This window comes from Phaseolus vulgaris, chromosome 2, assembly GCF_000499845.2.
Source record: "Phaseolus vulgaris cultivar G19833 chromosome 2, P. vulgaris v2.0, whole genome shotgun sequence".
Classification (NCBI taxonomy): domain Eukaryota; kingdom Viridiplantae; phylum Streptophyta; class Magnoliopsida; order Fabales; family Fabaceae; genus Phaseolus; species Phaseolus vulgaris.
Window position 1 is genome coordinate 24588664 of NC_023758.2, and position 13324 is coordinate 24601987.

The following is a 13324-nucleotide window of genomic DNA, read 5'->3' on the forward strand; positions in this document are numbered from 1 at the left end:
TTGAGAATAAGAAAAAACACTAATGTTTTAGGACTGCTTCTTCCTACACCTCTTGTTCTTTTGTTCTTTTGTTCTTGTATCATTTCCATAAATTTTTGTATTCCAAAAATGTCCTTCTGTAAAAGAGTTAAAGTGTATTTTATATTTTGGATTACATAATTCAGATGCTTTTTTCCAGATTCATAATTAACTTTCGAATTATGTAATCCAAATTTTGTTTTTCATATTCGTAATTAGCTTTCTTATCTGGAAGTCTTTTCTGATATGAGATTAACTTTCAGATTATGTAATCTGGAAATAGGGGTGGGCATGGATTGGATTTTCCAAAATCCAATCTAGATCCAATCCAAATCCAAATAAGTGGATTGGATTTAAAATCCATATTCACTTTAACTAGATCAAATATATTTGGATTTTTTTAAAATCCATTTAAAGTGGATTGAATCCAAATTAAATCCACTTTGTTAATTATATTAAATCCACTTTGTCAATTACATTAAATCCATTTTGATATGGATAAAGACTAACTTGGCTCGAACTGGGCCTAAGCCGACTCAACCTGAACACAGACCAACTCGGCTCTACATTGGCCCCGACCCAGATGACTCGACATCGGTCTGGGCCCGGACGACTCGACATCGGCTTGGGCCCATACAACTCAACAGCGGCCCCGACCCGGACGACTCGACATCGGCCCGGGCTCGAACGACTCGACATCGGCCCGGGCCCGAACGACTATACATCGGCTCGGCCCGAACGACTTGACATCGACCCGGGCCCAGTTGACTCGACATCGGCCCGGGTCCGGTCAGCTTGAAATCGGCCCGGGCCCGCCCGACTCGACAATGGCCCGGGCCCGCTCGACTCGACATCGACCCGGTGCCGCTCGACTGGACATCGACCCGGTGCCGCTCGACTCGACATCTACCCGGGTCCAGTTTGCTTGACATCAGCCCGGGCCCAGTCGGCTCGACATTGGCCCGGGCCTGGTTGGCTCGACATCTGCCCGGGCCCGCTCGCCTCGAAATCGGCCTGGGCCCGCTCGCCTCGAAATCGGCCTGGGCCCGCTCGCCTCGACATCGGTCCGGTCTCGATCGTCTCGACATCGACCAGACTCGCTCACTTCGACATCGATTTGGATTCGCTCGGCTCGACATCGGCCTGGGCCTGAATGACTCAAAATTGGCCCGAGCCCGCACGACTAGACATCGGCCCGGGCTCGCACGACTCAACATTGGCCCAAGCTCGAATGACTAGATATCGGCCCTGGCCCCCTTGGCTCGACATCGGCTTGGACCCGCTTGGCTCGACATCAGTCCGGGCCCGCTCGGCTTGACATCGGTCCGGGCCCATTCAGCTCGACGTGGACTTGGGTCAACTTTGCTAAACCTGCGCCTGAATTGACTTGGCCCAACCTGGATTGGGCCAAGTCAAAATCCAACCCAAAATACAAATTGGATAATCCAAAAATGTATCCAATCCATATCTAATCCATATCCAATTAAATGGATTGGATTTAAAATCCAAAAATATGGATTTGGATTTGAAATAAATCCATTTAAATAGATCAAAACTAATATGGATTTGGATAATTATGGATTGGATTTTGTAATTTGGATATTTTGCCCACCCTTATCTGGAATGAGTTACTCTCAAATCTAGAAAAGATTTTCGCATTATGTAATCTAGAATACCATTTTTAAACAAATATATTTTGAATTACATAATTTGAAAGTTATTTCTGAATCCAATATGAGTTTTTGAATTATGTAATCTAGATTTTTTTTTAACTTGCTTATAGATTTAATAAATCCAAAGAACACTACTAGATTCAAAAATATCTTCTAAATTAGTATAGGGTGACACAAGAAGGAAAAAAAGTATTTTCATATTTAACGTATAGTGAAAAACATATGAAAATGAAGGAAGAAACGTTTAGTTAGTTTGATTTTTGGGCTAAGAATAGAAAAAAAAACAAAAATTAATAGCAGATTGTATTTTTGTCTCTTTCTCCTTTCCCTTTTATTTTATCCAAATAATTCAAAATTCCATCTCCAATTCTCTTATTGCCTCCAATAGTTCAAGTCAACCGCTTGGAGTATGAAGTATTTTTTTTTGCCTTTTTTCTCTCTAAGTTTTATCACATGCATCGTTGTTGGCTTTTGTTAGAAAATGGAAGAAATTGATGTTTTAAATTTTAGTTATTGGGGTTTGAAAGAAAATTATTTATTAAAAAATCAGCTATGATCGAACCAATCTATTTTCAGTACTTAACTTTAGGGCTTACATAAGACTAAGGCAACTTCTCCAAAGACCTCCATACATTTCCCCTGCATCTCCGTACTTTGTTAATTTTTACGATACTCTTTTGGTTATGATGAAGATTGTAATGTATTTTTCTTTATTTTCAAGTGCTAGTGATTGTTTGTGGTAGTTGTTTACGATGGTTGGCAGTAAACATTAGTGATTAAGGTAAATTTTGTGGTGTTTTTACTGATAGTAGTTATGATTTTGTTCGTTTATTATACAATCCGAAAGTCACAAAACCAAAACAAAAAACACAAGTGAGACACAAAAACAAGGGGTGGCAAAGCGGGCCAGCCTGCCCCGCATTGGCTCGCCCCGTAAACATGCGGGTTGGGTTGGTCCGCCCCACAAAGATATTGCGGGCTAGAATTTCCAACCCGTCCGCATAAGAGCTAGCCCGCGGGTTTGTGGGCCAACCCGTGTTTTTTTTTTCTTTTTTAAATTAAATATTTTTTTTTTTACATTTTGTTCTTAAAATATTGTCAAATTAAACCTATATATTTGCTACTATCAAACCTAATTTTTTTTCTTCCTTTTCAAACATAGTCAAACATCAAAACATTAAGATAAATATCAAATATCACTATTCTTCCACTTCCAAAATATTAAAAATACCTAATTCCAAAACATTAAATATAAACATAAACATTAATTCAAAAACATTAAGCATAAACATTATTGACATTCTTCCATTTCAATAACATTGGATGTCACCTTAGAAGAACTTTCATCCATTTTTTCATAATTATAATCTTCCCCGTCATCTGCATACATTAAAACAATGACAATTAATTAATTAATTTTTCATAAAAATAATACAATAAAATAATCGAATTACCTTCAGAAAATCCATGCTTCCAACTAGAAGTACAAATGATTGCTTCCACGTTTTCAGGCAAAAGTCGATTCCTATACTTGTTAAGAATTCGAGAACCAATGCTAAATGCAGATTCTGATGCAACTGTGGTTATAGGGATGCTCAAGAAATCTCTAGCCATTAAAGCAAGATCAGAAAAACGTTGACTATTATTTTTCCACCAATCTAACACATCCATCTGCTCTGAATAGTCAAAATCCAAAGTTGGTTCATCCAAATAAGTGCCAAGTTGTGACCTTCCAACTTTATTAGCTACTTGAAGCTTGCACATTTTTAATTCCTATAATGATATAATAAGTTAGTATAATGGATTGCTGTAAAATAAATTAAAAAATGAATTAAAGTGCATTAATAAGTATTATTAAAGTATATAACTTACATAAAAAAAGACTTGGTTTAGACATAGATGATGAGAATGAAGATTGTCCTTGCCTTTGCTTTTGAACACTTGATAATGTTGTGAAACCTTTGGTAGAATATTCAGCAAAAAGTTTGTATAATTTTTTCTTGATCTTTTCCAATTTTAGTTCCCAAGTAAGTGAATCAATTTTTCAAAGCAAAATCCCAATGTTTCTAACTTCATGCTTGGGTCTAAAATTGCACCAAATGCAAGTACAACGCTATATTCATCCCAATATTTCTCAAACTTTACTATCATCAATTTAGCCATGTTCTTAATTAGTACATCTTCATCCTTCACATTTTCCATCAATAAACATTGAATTTTTCAAACTTGTAAAAAATACAAGTTGGAAGTAGGATAACTTGTAGCAAAAATCAAGTTAGTGATTTCATAAAAGGGAAACAAGAACTCGCAAATTTTCCAACTCTCTCCCACTCTTCCTCTGTAGGGCAATATTTATAAGATTCATCAACCAAATGCAAGCTTCCAAAAACACGTTGATATTTAAGAACACTATTAATCATTAAATAAGTGGAGTTCCATCTTGTAGGGACATCAAGACACAACCCAGAAGATGCATCAATATCACTAAACCTTTCAAGGCATTGTTTAAATTTCACCATTCTACTTTCCGAACCCCTCACATATTTGATGCTATTTCTAATTTGGTCCAAAGCATCACCAAGCACCTTTAATCCTTCTTGAACAATTAAATTCAATATGTGTGCATAACAACGAACATGAAAGAATTCACCATCACATATCAAACCATTTTGCAAAATAAGTTGCCTTTTTAAAGTATTTTGGAGAACATCATTAGCAGAAACATTATCCAAAGTCGGAGAAAAAACCTTTTTCTCTAGTCCCCAATCTGGTAAAAATTCATTAATTTTCTTAGACAACTCAAAACCTGTGTGAGGGGAGGCATATGACAAAAGTTTAGTAGCTTGGTATTTAACTTCCAATTCAAGTTAACAAAATGTGTAGTCAATGATATGAAACCCTCAGTATTAATAAATGTCCATAAATCAGAAGTTAAGCATATCCTACTAGAAATGGAAGCAATCAATTCCTTAAGCATTATTTTTTCTTTCATATACATTCTCCCAATATCAGCCTTAACAGTGTTTCTAGAAATCATAATTGCATCAGGACACAAGTAGTTTATCTAAGTCCTAAGTTCGGGATACTTAACAAATTTTTAAGGCAAATTGTGGCTAATAACTAGACTAGACAACAATTCCCGATATACAACTTGATCTATTTTTTTCCCTTCAACTTTCCCTGCATATCCAAAATCATTTGACCCACATCTTCAGATTTTCTTTTAACACATTTCATAATATGACGACTTAAATGAGAAGTCCCATATTTTCTTCCACAAGTTATATATATTTTGTTGCAACTATTGCACTTTGCCCTTTCTTTTCCATCCTTTCCCTCCTTAATCCTAGTAAAATACCTCCAACAATCAGATGTGCTGGTCTTATCCCTTTTCTTTTTTTCAGGTTCATAGTTTCATATTGTTTCTCAATATTATCATCTTCCTCCAATTCAAAGTCACAAAGAGGCATGTTACATTCTTCATCCATTACAATCAATTTGCAAATTGAGATCCTGTTGAAAAATATATAATCCCTAATTTATATGCAGATAAACCCAAATACCCAATTTATATCAAAATTTCAAACAAAATAAACACAAATCCCCAATTTACATAAAAAAATTCAAAACAAATAAACACAAATCCCCAATTTATATCAAAATTTTAAATCAAATAAACATAAATCCCCAATTGATATCAAAATTTCAAACCACATACACACAAATCAACAATTAATTTGTAGAAAATAAAACTTGCCTTGTGTGGTGGAGAAGGAGTGGCGGCAGCAGCTGCAGCAATGGTGCGGTGCGAAAGTGATCGGAGGCGACGTGAGTGATCGCAGGCGGCACTAGCGAGCGGAGGCGGCACGATTGAGCAGCAGTGGCGTGAGCAAGTGGAGTCGCAGCGGCACGAGCGACCAGTAGCGACGTGAGCAAGTGGAATCGCAGAGGCGCTACCGGCTGTGCTGGCGGAGAGAACGGCAGCGGCATTGCTAAGAGCGTTTGTGTGTGGACCGTTTGGGAGCAACAACTGAGCCCCTGTGAGATGTGAGCGCGATTGTGTTGTGTTTCTTTCTTTGAAATTTTTTGAAAACCTAATTACGTTGCCCTGCTGCTGCTAAGTGCCAATTTTTTTTTCTTGCGGGATAGCGGGCCAGCTCGCCCCGCTACTGGCCCGCGCAAGTTGCAGGCTAATGCGGGGCGGGGTAATGCGGGTTAGCGGGTTGAAAAGGTCAGCCTGCCCCACTTTGCCATCCCTAAAAAACATAGTACAAAAGTAAAAATAGATTATCTTCGCATTGTAGAATAAAGTTTTGGTTTCGAAGGTTCACAGTTTACTTCTGTTCCTGCTAGGGAAATGGGACCTAGAGAACTATTGGGAAGCTTCTCCTTCCTCCTTCCTGTCGGTCGATCGTGCTACTTTCCAACCTCCCTCCTTGCTCGTTCCTCACCTTTCTTTCCTAGCTTCGGCTCTCGATCGTCTCGTGAGCATCGAATGGGGGGGGGGGTACCTGCAGAAGGCACTCTGACGCTCAAGTCAACAAAGGGAGTTCAACACTCAGAGGTGTACAGTAATTAATGACGTACCTTGTTCTTGGAATGTGCGCTATTTATATTATTTTAATGGACTTATCTTATTGGGTCGAATTAGTGAGGTGTATCACACTTAGAGGTGTATTACTTAATTTATAATGATGGTTTAGCTTTGCTAACCTTGATTGAGCATTAATGGCCTGAGGGATTCGGTCGACCCAGTTGTGGGAGTCGAGTCATGGTGTTGAGTGTTCAATCCACACCAGTACACTTGCCCCCCAGGCTCGAGGTTGAATTCATCCGAAGATTCTTAAATGCTGGTTGTCGATCGGTCTTCTAACTTTAGTGTGACTGTTGGACTTCCCAAAGTATGACTTTACCTTAGGCGGCGCCTGTGCACATGATGTGACCCGCATTGATGAGGGGTTTTGTGGGTGCAAAGCATTATGAGCCGTTGGATCTGGGAGATCCAACGGTTGATATCAATGTGACGCTTGATCTCCCAAGGCCTTTGGAACTTATAAATAGTGGTCCCAACAGTGCCAAGACACTGTGTTACCTCCCTACTATTTACTCTAAGATCCGAGTATTATTTCATCCTCCTGCTGTGTCTCGATATTCGACTTTCTGTAAGGTTAGTGATGTCTTCTTTGTCTCGGCCCACTTCTTCTTCTTCTTTTGCTCCCCCTTGTCCTCTCCCCGCGCGTCCTTCTTCTTTGTATTCGTCCTTATCCTTGTTTTCGTCCTCTGGTTCCTCTACAACCGACTCCTTGTCGGTCGATGCGGTGATGTGCCGCACCAGGTAAAGGTTGTAAGGGGGGATGATCCAAAATGCTGTCGACCGGTCGAACTCCCCCAAGCAAGCCAGCTCTAAAGTGGAGGATGCTTGGGTTGATCCTAAGGTAACTAGGATCGCGTCCACCTTCTCGACCGAGGTCTTTGTCTTCAAGTTTTTTGCAGGGGTCCCAGTCTTGAGTCCGGATGCGCGTTCAAGTTTCTTTAGTGTTGAGCCTTACTTGCCGACCGAGAGTGTTTGTATGGGTCGGCCTGGTACCAGTCCTCATTTCTTCTACATGTATTAGTCTCTTCCCGGACTTACATGTTTCTCTCCCTTTTGATAATTTCACAATGGGTGTCCTTCGAACGCTCAATGTGGCGCCTACCAAGCTTCGCCCAAACACTTGGGCGTCCATTAAGGCCTTGCGACTGTTATGTGACGTTTTGCGTCTTCACCCTTCGCCTTCCTATTTTTTGAGCTATTATACATTTCACCCGGCCAACCCTGTTCAGTGGCATTCACTGATCTGTCGGTCGGGTAACGCCATCTTTAATTCTTTTGCCACCTCTTACAAAAATTCAAGGAGAGGTTCTTCAAGGTTTATATTCGGTCGAAGGCGACGACCTACTTTTTCGATGAGACTGGTCGTTCGAGGTTCCCCTTGTATTGGACTAATGAGCCTCGTGATTTTAAGGAATGACCTCGGCTGGTCGGGAGCGATGAGGAGCTAGAGGTTCTCTCGCTTCCGAGGAAGCTTCCCACGCGGAAGCTTATCAGAGTTTACACTTGGGTGGCCATTAAGGGTATGCTTATTTCTTTTGTTTTAGGTCGGCCTTTTTGTTGTTGATTAACACTTGCTTTTCTTTACTTGAATTGTGAATCATGAATCAAGACTGCCCCCTGGCTAGCGATGTGTTGGATGCGCTTAGGCAGAGGGCCACCCAAAGAAAGGGGTGGCCAAGCATCAAAACATTGGATGTTGCAAAAGGGCTCGGGAGCCCGAACTGGCAAGGGCTCAGCTGGCCCTTCCAGTAAGTCTAAGAAATGGCCAAGGGAGGGGAAGAACATCGCGAAAAATACCTGCTCCCTTGGGTCTATGCCGACACCACCACCTTGCCACGAGCCCATAGACATCGGCTCGCCTCCACCGATCGAGGTGAACAAGGTGATTGCCCCTTCTGAGACCAATTGTTCGATGGAGGTTCCTATGTCACGCTTGGACGTTATGGGAGATGACCTGCAATTCTCTCGGGGGGTGCAACTTGAACTTCGCGAGGCCACCCGGGAGGTTATCCAGGTTGTCCCGTTGTCGGACTTACTCAAGGGAGGTTTGGAGATGCTCTATCAGTCTTTGGTTATGATTCAGCTGGGGTGTCAGGACCAAGACCGCCATGCCGAAGAGATATCCCGGTTGGAGCATGAGTTGTCCGAAACTTTGGGAAACCTGAAGCAATCCCTTGTTGCTAACTCCGAGTACGCGGAGAAGTTGGCTCGGGAGACGGCCGAGAAGAAGAAGGCCCAACAAGGGGTTACTGAGGCTGAGCGCCACGTGGCGGAGGTGGAGGTCGAGGTGTCGACGGTGATGACTGAGAACACCCGTTTGAAGAGGATGCTGGGGGAGAGGGAGGATAAGATCCTGACGCTAGGTGTCAAGGTGACTCGCTTGGAGACGGCCAAGGAAGGGGCCGAGACGGAGTTGGACCGCAACTTTGACCAAACCTTGGAGTTGCTCAAGCAGAGTTTCCTCCAAGCCGTCCGCCAAGCCCACGTTCTTTACGGAGGTCTGTCGACGTCTAGTACCTTCGATATTGAGAATGAGGTGTACGAGGGTTGGATCATACCAACGGCCGAGGCGAGGGCTATGGCGCTGGCGACGAAGGAGCGGCTTGCCCCGACCAAGGGGGGGTGAAGGTGAAGACCAACATGTTTAGGTTTTCATGTTTTTCCTTCGACCGGGATGTGGCCCTTTTTGTATCTCTCTCTCCCGAGGCCGAGGTGTGACCTTCCCCTTCTTCTCTAATCAATACATCGGTCGTTTCATTTAATATTGTGCACTCTTGGTCTAACAAGTAATTCAACAAAAAATTCACAAGTTAATCCATCGGTGGGTTAGTCTTCGAATTAACAAGTTAAATCGACAGTCAACCTTTGTTCTATAATTCTTTTTGCTTTTAGGTTTGGTTATGTAACCAATATTGTTGGGATGTCGGCTAGTTATGTCGATCGAGACATTGAGTTACTTAGTATTGGCAGGGTATGCCGGTTAAGGCTTCATCTAGACCGAACCGAGCATGAGAGGTATTGACAGGGTATTCCTGTTGAAGCTACATCCAGACCAAACCAAGTTAGGCAGTTTTGGCAGGATATGCCGGTTAAGGCTTCATCCAGAATGAACCGATGCTTTGAAGGTGCAAACAAGGTAACATTGAAGAAAACCGCCTCATTAAAACCTTCCCGACCGAAGACTCTCCTTGGGGAGAAGCGATCGGGCGAAGAAAGAGTGCGTAAACTTTATTTTCTTAGTTGTAGTAAAATTTGAGGTGCGTGGCATTCCACGTCCTCGGTACAATTTTGGCCGAAAGCCACTCTAAATGGTATGCACTCCAGCTATGACTTCTCGGACTCAAAATGGTCCCTCCTAGTTGGATGAGAACTTCCATTCGCTTCTTCTTGCGTCGCTTCGCATTCTCCAGACGAGGTCTCCCTTTTGGAAGCTCCTCGATCGGACTTTGGTATTGTAGCGTCTTGCCACCCGAAGCTTTCATGCGGTTTCCTGGATCCTGCTTTTGTCACGAAGTTTGTTTACCAAATCGAGGTTGACCAAGAGGTTTTCCTCATTAAGGGTAAGGTTGAACATTTGCCTTCGGACAGTAGGCTTGCCTTCCTCGACCGAGATCATCGCCTCGGTTCCATATGTAAGACTGTATGGTGTCTCTTTCGTGGTTTTTTGCGGGGTACATCTGTATGCCCATTGAACTTCTATAAGCTCTTCCGTCCATCGACCCTTAGCCTTGCCGATACGCTTCTTCAACTCATTCAGGATGACGTTAGTGGCGGCCTCGGCTTGCCCATTGGTCAGGGGAAGCTCGATCGAGGCTGTTATGGACTTCATGCCGAGGATATCATAAAAGGACTGGAGTCCCTGGTCAATGAACTGTCGTCCGTTATCTGTTATTATTGTGTTCGGTATGCCGAACCGACACACAATACTTCTCCATACAAAATTTTGCACGTTCTTGGAGAAGATGGATGCGAATGGCTTGATCTTTATCCATTTTGTGAAGTAGTCAACTCTAACAAGGAGGAACTTTGTTTGCCCATTTCTGGCGCAAAAGGGTCGATGATGTATGATCCTGCCGGTTGACTCAGCGCAAGAGCGTTGCCTCGTCACGATCTTCCTCACCAGCTTAACACCACGTGCACTCCAAGTCCACTCCACAGATAGCCTCTCTGAGAACCTGAAAAACACACAGTGGCGCCTCTGCGGCCGATGGCGGTCCGACGCTCAAGTCAGTGGCAAGAACATCCAAAAACTAAGAGAGAATATGCTCTGTAGGACCGTACTGTAGGCACACAACCTTAGCAGTATCAGCCGTAATGAAAAACGTACCTCTGCAGATTCTGTTAAAGTTACCTTTATAGCTGGGTTTCTTCTCTCTCCAGGCCGTTATGCTTTTGGACGCGTGGCTCACGTCCAGCCGTGCACGTGTCACCATCTGGGCTGGGACAGCAGGTAGCGCCCAGCCCTACACGTGTCGTCATCTGAGCTAAGGCAACTTGAGCGTCATTTCTCCATTGCTCCCAACCCTACACGTGTCATCATCTAGGTTGGAGTAACTTGAACATCATTCTTGTGTAGTAACCAGCCGCACAGCTAAGTCCTCAACTCAAGGAGCAACCCAGCACGTAATGCGCTGTGAAACACCACCCGTCAAGGCGAGTATCGGATGCAACAAAGTGCATCATCTCTGTGATATCGCTCATCGCGAATGGCACCCTCCTTACTGCTACACCATGCATGTTCTAGCTGGGGAAACCTTGCCACCAACAAACGTCTGCTCTGGGAATCCTGTCGCTGATGAGCAAGGTGTTTCCCCCAACCCACTCGACTTTCATGCCCCAAGCTGGTGCCACCATCGTCTTACTGAACTTACACGCTTGGAATTACCCTTCTGAGCCTTCGACAGCCTTAACTAAGTTCGCTGGGAGACCCGGCGACGTGCTCCTTGTGGCGGTGTGTAAACCACCCGATCTCCTAGCATTCTCATATGGCGACTGCGACGCAACTCTGGTGATCGCCGGTTACGCACACTAGAAATCGGAGAATGCCAACCCACCGATCGACAACTATGCTTACTTTCGAGGCGACGTGCTCCAATCCACCGATCGGCGACTATGCCTACTTCCGAGCCATTCATCTTTTCTTGCCTATGCGTTCCATTGAGCACGCCCCACTCGAGCACGTGCAAGACACGTCATCACGCCTGATGACCTGGTCGGTACAATGTCCATTCCCCAGATGGAGAACGACCATGGGAACGTGAGGCTATGCAGCACTTCTGGCTTGGCATGGTGTAGGGGGCCAAACTCTTAGCATCTGGTGCATTTCTTCACATATTCAGCGCAATCTCCTTGGACGGTCGGCCAATAGTAGCCGGCCTGAGGACCTTAGCAGCCATCGTTTGGGCCCCCGAATGGTTGCCGCATATACCCCTTCGTGTATTTCAGTGAGGACATACTCGGCCTGCTCTTTGGTGATGCACTTAAGCAGGCGGGCCGAGTAGCCTCTTCGGTATAGGTCTTCGTTGAACAGAGTGTATCGGGCACACTATTGCTTCATCGTTTTTTCTTTCTCTGGCTTGCATGTGCCGTGCTTGAGGTACTAGATGATAGAAGTCATCCAGCTATCGGTATCGGTCTCAGCCACTGCCAGGCATTCGGTTTTTGACACGCTGGGGTGTCTTAGCCATATTTGCATGACTGATCTCTGATGGCTCTTCTTCTTGGTGATCGAGAGCCGAGATAAGGCGTCGACCCTTTTGTTCTCCTGCCTTTGTATGTGTTCCACTGGTGCCTTATGGAAGTGGGCAATGTTGTTTTGGGCGGTATGGTAGTACCGCTGCAGCAGAGGTTCCTTCACCTCAAACTTCCCCCTGATTTGGCCGACCATAACCTAGGAGTCAGTTTTGCATGTGACCTCACGAGCTCCCATGTCGCAGGCCAAGTTTAACCCAACGAGCAAGGCCTTGTACTCGGTCTGGTTGTGTTAAAATATTTTGCCTTAAAAAGAGAGGGGGTGAATTGTTTATAAAAGATTTTCGCAAACTTTGAAGGTATAATGAACTCTAATGCAGAATCACAGAGAAAAAAAAGTCAAGGAAACAATGAAACAAAACTGTTTAAGTTGATTTCCAGAAAATCAACTGGTTATTTTTGCGATTCAACCGATTGCTTTTATCAGCAGTGATTAAAAAAACTTAAAAGCAGAATGTAAATGAGTTCAGGGCAAGAGAAAAGCACACAAGCAATTTATACTGGTTCACTCTTATCCCAAGAACTACATCCAATCCCCAGAAACCACTAGGTATCTACTATGCAATTAAAATCCAGATTACAAACAACCACACCAAAGAAGTGACATTGAACACCTCAAGCCACACACTTCCTTTGATGCACAACACCACAGAATTCAGAACACCCTCTGATTCTGCTTACACCACCAATATTCAGAAATACAAGAGATAAAGAAAGGATTACACCTGATCAATATCGAAAACGAAAGATTACAATAATCCTATTCCACTCCTTCGTGAAAATCCAAAAGCTTGATGCAAATCTTGAAAACTCAAATCTGTTTTCTTAATCTCAAAATGTCTAAACTCTTTCAATGCCTTTAGGAGCGTAAACCAACCTTTATATACTCCAAAGGTTTGTTAAAAACATTTAAAGCAGGAGTCAAAACAGTTAGAAATCATTTAAAGTCGATTTACCAAACTTAACGAAAATCTGTTATGGATTTTTAAAAAACAATCGGTTGAATTCTCGAAACAACCGATTCAAACAACTTCAAACCCTTTTCAAAAACCACTAAGTGTCAAAAAATTGATTGAAACGATAAAGCAACTGGTTGTTTTTCCACTTCTTTAGAAAACAATCTTTTTTAAAAAGGTTTTGATTCAAATTAGTTTTAGATTCAAACAAAGAGTGGATTACACTTTAATCTACCCAGAACCCACCCACACAAGTAGCAACTCCAGCCTTCCACCAAACATCATGGATTTGGAGACATCAAAGCACAAGATCATCCTTGATCAAGAGGTTG